The following is a 6,000-nucleotide window of genomic DNA, read 5'->3' as shown; positions in this document are numbered from 1 at the left end:
TATATATGCAATCATTGAATGCAAAAGCAGGTTACAATATGGTACACAGAGCATGACTGAGCCATTTTACATTTATATATAAAATATATATGTGCATGTGCTCAAACCAACATGTTAATGATATTTATCTCTGGGGAGCTGGGTTTAGGATGAAAGCAGAATTTATATTTAAACAACACACGGTCTGGACATAGTTAAAGGTTTGATGTAGTTTGTTAGTTTTCTAGAAGTGGTACATGAATGTATGTATATTCCAATGATGGATAAGAATTTTGCTTCCCTGTAACATTTACTAAAATCAAATATTACAGAACATTTTAATCTTTGTTCATTTGATACTTAAAAAAAAAAAACACATTGCTATTTTAATTTAACCCGCCCCCCCAAAAAAAAAGGAAGCAGGAGGTCATCAGGCCACGAATAGGGGCAGGAAGCAGGAAGGGCATCCAGGTGGAATGAGGCACAAACGCCTGGGGTGAGGAGGTGACCCAAGGTGGTGGGATATCCGGCAGCTAGTCTTGCTTGTACGTAGTCTGTCTGGAGCTCCGGAGGCCCTTGCTGGGAGCAGACGTGCTTCCCACAGCTGCCCGGGGCCCACATGTGCTCCTGGTTTGTGCTCAGACGGTGAGCACAGCTCCCAGCTCCCAGAGGGGCGGGTCGTCCCCAGCAGGCCTCGCCATCAGCCACCACCCACGACAGGCAGGCTCCCCTGACAGCCCCGCTCCACGCAGCTGGCCGCCCCCGCCCTTCGGTCAGCCCGGTTTCCTGCCCCTCCCTCTCTCCTCCCTCCAGCTGTTTCTCTGGCAGAGGCCTGTCCCATTCAGGACAGCAGCCCTGGTGGGCAAAGAGCGCAGGAGCCTCCGGGGGATGAGAATGTTCTAGGGGGGCTGAACTCTGGGCTATTTGAGGGGCCCTTGAATGAATGGATGCACTGCTTTCTGGGCAAACGGCCACAGCCAAAGGACAGTGTGATTTCAAGAAAGAAGTCGGGGAACACGGGTCTCCTGCACAACCTCGAGTGGTCTGAAGTCACCGAACGCTTGGGAACACCTGGGCAGAGGAGACCGGCCACAAGGTATCACGCTCCGCTCTGACATCACCCAGAGGCGCCAGGAAAGGGGAAATGGTAATAGAGAGAGAAGTTCTTTGGTTCTTGGTAAAATGTAATTTTTGTCAAAATGGAAATAGCTTTAACATGATTTTCAGATTTCCAAAGTAATGCATGCTATTTGTAAAAAACCAGCGAGGTCACCATAGTTATAAGAGCAGCGAGCTCAGTGTTTCCCTTCGGTTAATGCTCACAACAACCCTGCAAGGGAGATGCTTTCATTGTCCACATCTTACAGGTGAAGAAACTGAGAGTCAGGTTGGGGGGGTGCGGGGCTGGGCGCTGAGATCCAAATGACATGAGAGTCTGCATAGCCCACCTTCTTAGCTGCTGGACTGTCCTACCGCTCAGCTATGGAGAGGAAAGAAGGGGTTCCTAACCCAGAGGTGAACCTTCGGGTGCCTCTCTGTAGAACTCTCACTCACCCTCTCACTACTTGACCTATGATGTTTGTTGAGTGCTTACAATGTACCAGACACACAGGAGTATCTAGATGTGGACACACCCATGCTTTTCCAACATCTCGTTTCATACCTTACCTTGTCCTTAACCACGGATCATGAACCTGCCTCTGTATTTTCTATGTTCCTCCAATATACATTTTAATGGCTGCACAGAGAGGGCGAGTTGGGATTTATTAATCATTCCTCCATGTGGTTGCTGCTTCTTCCTCTTTTTTTTTTTTTCATTATTATAAACAGCACTGCAAAGGCTGCTCCTAGTACATCATCTCTGCGTGTTTGGGCCTATGGATACGTTTCCTAAGGTGAATTCGCTGGCTCACATGTTGGCGTGTTTTTAAGTCTTTTGAGGCTATCGCCCTGGAAGGTTGTGCCGGCTTGCACTCCCCCGGCACAGTATTGGGGTGTGATGTTCTCACAGCCTCACCCACACTGGTTGCTACCCATCTCCTAAAACTTCCCTGATGGGAAAGGTGAGAATAACATCTGGCTGCTTGACTTTGCACTCCTTCATTCATGCTGAATAACCTTTATAATCTTATTGTTCATTTTATGACTATCCTGCTCAAGTCTATTCCCATGTGTTCCTTGCTGGCATGTTTGTCTCCTTTCTTATTGGTATTTAAGCGTTCTTTGTATATGAAGGATATGAACCCTTTGCCAGTGGTATCTGTTGAAAATATTCCACTCCCCTCTCTGCTTTCAAATTAGCACATTATAAATGGGTGAGCCATTTGGACCAGCGTTTGGCAAAGTTATGAGCAAACAGCACATCATTATACTCAAGTAACTGTTACTTGATGTCAGTCTGATCATTCAGACCTATGTGGTTCAGAGAGGCCAGCGAGCAAGTGGCTGAGCCGTGGGTCTACCTTCTCTCTCTATGCAAGGGCCCAGCCCCCAGCTTCCTTTTTGTCATCCTTGACCTCCTTTTCAAGACCAATCTTCCCTGTAGTTCTTGCTGTCGAATTACACTGAGTCGAATTAGACTCAGGACTTCTCAAAGGGCAATCCTGGGACCACGAGCATCAGTTTTTTGAGTCAGAATCTCTGAGGATGGGGTATAGGAGTCTGCATTTTGAATCAGCACCCCCAGTGATTTCGACACACCCTAAAATCTGAGAACAACTGAGCTAAGTGTCTTTTCTTTTTGTCCTTTGTCCAAGTTTCTGGGTTCTTTGTTGCACACTGAGGCTTCTCTTTTTCCTTTCTAAGCAAATATCTATGCTCTTCTGCGAGTCTGCATGCCCTGTGTCAGCAGCTGAGGCCAGGAGACAATGGTGGAGAAGAAGCAAAACTTGGTCTTGTACCACAGAAAGTCAGACCACATCATCCAGCATTCGGGCTATGATTTAGTTTAAGCCACAGAGCCCTTTCTTCTGATGAAAATATATGGAGAAGTGCAATTTGAAGACAGATAAAAGTGATGTTTTTCTAGTAGAAACAGAAGTGGAGGACTCCAGACGGCAGCTCACTGAACCTCACTCTCACTGCCGAAGGGCCTCTCGGAATCCTCATGGCTCTTGGGGGCAGGTTGAAAACTGCAAAATCTACTCCAAATTGTTCAGACACCAAAGTTCTTAACCATTGCTGAATTTGCTGTGTGACCTCAGGCAAGGTACTCTCATTCTCTGGCCCTAATCGTCTCATTTGTAAATAAGGAGGTTGAATGTTGTATTAGGGCAGTAGGTGCAGGAACAAATAGACCCAAGCACGTATAATGGCTCAAACAAAACAGACGTTTGTTGTAAGGCAGGTATTTGTGAGTGGAGGGTTGTCCTCTTCCACACGGTGATTCAGTGAGCCATCTCACATTCCGACTAGCCCTTGGACATCATCGCCAAGGAAGGAAAGCATGGAGGGGGCATGTTTGCTTCTTAACTGTTTTCTGCCACACACGAGAACTAGTCATGTGACCAATCTAGTTGCAAAGGAGGCTGTGAAATGCAGCTCTTGGCAAGGGTGGCTCTTTCCCATCTATGGCTGTGTACTGTGGAAGGGAGAACGAATTTTTGTGGACAGCTAGCTGTCTCTGCCACAAATACGGTGACCTCTTGGGTCTCTTCCAGTCTCTGATTCTAAATTTTCATTCGTTAATCTTAAAGTTAACATGGTGATGTTGGACCCACAAATACTTTCCTATCCTCAAAATAATCCCCATCAAATAGACTGAGTAAATTCCCACATTCCAGGCCCCCTAAACATGGATTTCCTTGAAACCTAGGCAACTGCCATTCTCTTTCCCTCCTGGAGAAAGGAAACAAAAATAACAATGTTGTTGAGCAAATCACATTGATGAACCAAAGGTTTTTGTATCCACTATCTCATTGAATCTCCCTATAACACTACATGGAAAGGGTTCATGATTAGCATTCCCATTTTATAAAGGAAGAAAATGAGTCTCAGAGAGGTAAAGGGACTTGCCCAAAGTCACACAGCTCATAAGCAAAAGAACTGGGATTTGAACTCAGAAAATCCAACTTCTGTCCTAGGGTCCTGCTGCACATTGGAGTGCATGTGTGCAAGGCTGCGTGTGTGTGTGCCAGTGCATGTGTGGGGTTAGGGTAGGGGTTTTCCTTGGGCTGTATTTCCCCAGGGCTGGGTATAAGGAAGTGGAAGTGAAGGAATCATTGTCCAAGTGCCCAGAATGGGCCAAGCTTGCAGTTTAGAAGGCAGCCGGGTCGTTGTCTTGGGCCGAGGAAGCCCACTGTGACTAAGTATTATAGTCACTGGCCAGAAAAAAGAGAAGGGGGTGGCGTGTGAGGACACAGCTGAGGCTGTGTGTGGGTCCTGGATGCCACCGAGGCCTTAACTGGGCCAGGCGCATAGTAGGTGCTTGTGGACGATTTCCTGCGTGAATAAACCCACCGAGGAGCGAAAGCTGTACCTGTGCGAGAACCTAAGATGGGTCAGCCCAGTCCCTGTTTTTAAGGCCTTTGGGGGAGGGGAGGCAAACTTGTCACATAGACTTTTATTCAGTCACTCAACAAACATTTATTACCCCCTGCTCTGTGTCTGGCACTCCACAAGGCAGGGTGATGAAAAAGACAGGATTCCTGCCCTCGTGGGACTGTGGAGGGGCTGTGAGGGTAGTTACATTGGCCCCCGTATTAGATCTGAGGGAAGTGAGGCCCTGATTGGTTGAGCGACATTCCCAAGGTCACTTGGTAGGATTAAGACCCGGGGCTCTGGTTCCCAGGTCAGGACTCCTTATGTGCCCCTGGCTGAGGGCGAGGCCCTAGCTTCGGGCCTGGGATGCAGGGTTGGTTTCTGGCTCCCAGGACGTGCTGTTTTCAGGCAAAATTAGGACACCAGTTAATTTACAATACTTCTCTTTTGGAACCTCTATATTTTTGCAGCGTTGGGCACAAGCATGATAGAGGAAGAGTAGAATTTCTTGCCCTGCTGGGTAGAAGCCAGAGGCCATGTTAATTCTACACGGTGCTGTCAAAGAAAGAAACATTAATGTCAGGCTGCCATCGGCTGACAGCATGACATGGCATGAACTCCACAGCCACCTGCTCTAGGGTTCAGACCCCGTCTCTGCCCTCTAACCTCCCTCCCCCTCTGAGTCCTCATCTCTAAGGGGGGGATACTCTCAGGGTCTACCACTTCACAGGGTTGGTGGAGGTTGAACGAGTTAATATACGTAAAAATATACACGAGCACAGCACATGGCCAGCTCACTGAAGGCGCTTCTATTTTAATTCCCGGGGAAGTGGGCACTGATATTCACGTTTGTACACAGGGGGTGATGTGGGCATCTTGTGCCCTGTGACCTCGGGTTCCCAGGACAGGAAAGGTCATTTCAGTCAGTCTCCTGGCTTCATGCCTTGCCCCATGGGGGAGTCCTGGGCTCCGTGGGCAGTGGGAGGGTGTCCCACCCACCACAGACACACTCTGGCAACCTTGGAAGTATCAGCAGCTGACTCAGCAGAAGGGTCAGCTGCTATCCAGGCAGAATGTCAGAATCGGTTCTGCTTTCTTGGGGTATGTGACTCAGGTCCTCTGATCTTGGCCCTGGGATCCGACTGAGAGCAGCTCTTGTGCAAGGAGGTGGGTTGGGTGGGTGGGGCGTGGGGCATCTGGTGCAAGAAACAGTGGCTAGCGTGCTCAGTATTTCCTCCTGGAGCTCAGGGGTCAGAGACACAGGAGGCCTGGTGGGGTGTAGCCAGGCAGACCTGGGTTCTGGTCTCTGAGCCTCAGTTTCCTCTTGTTTCAGAGTTGTTGAGTTCTTCAGTGTTCAGTCAGTGATCTGGGGGTGGTGATTAGGGCCAGGGGACATTAAAAATATGCCCATCCCTTGTTATCAGAATTTGTTTGAACAGTTTCCAGAATCTATGAATTCCGGGGTGTGGGATGAACGAATTGCTCAGATAGTCAGTGTATGAGCCTGTTGCTGCTATAACAACCACTGCAAACTTTGTGGCT

At 48.3% G+C, this 6,000-nt stretch overlaps 1 protein-coding gene across 2 annotated transcripts in view; it reads left to right on the top strand.

Annotated features, from left to right (window-relative positions):
• The first annotated feature begins 864 nt into the window (after positions 1–864).
• Positions 865–6,000, top strand: part of CMKLR1 (chemerin chemokine-like receptor 1) — a 40,222-nt gene continuing 35,086 nt past the window's right edge. The window contains exon 1 of one of the 2 annotated variants that reach the window (XM_027124452.1): positions 865–1,075. The gene's annotated coding sequence lies outside the window, so the exon portion shown is untranslated. Of the gene's footprint in view, positions 1,127–6,000 lie in introns of both variants that reach the window. The other variant, XM_027124451.1, reaches the window with a different exon arrangement.

This window comes from Aethalodelphis obliquidens, unplaced genomic scaffold, assembly GCF_003676395.1.
Source record: "Aethalodelphis obliquidens isolate GAN/ISIS:26980383/991018 unplaced genomic scaffold, ASM367639v1 scaffold28, whole genome shotgun sequence".
Taxonomy (NCBI): Eukaryota; Metazoa; Chordata; class Mammalia; order Artiodactyla; family Delphinidae; genus Aethalodelphis; species Aethalodelphis obliquidens.
Note: the sequence above shows the minus strand (reverse complement) of the source record. Positions and strands in the feature narration are given on the sequence as shown.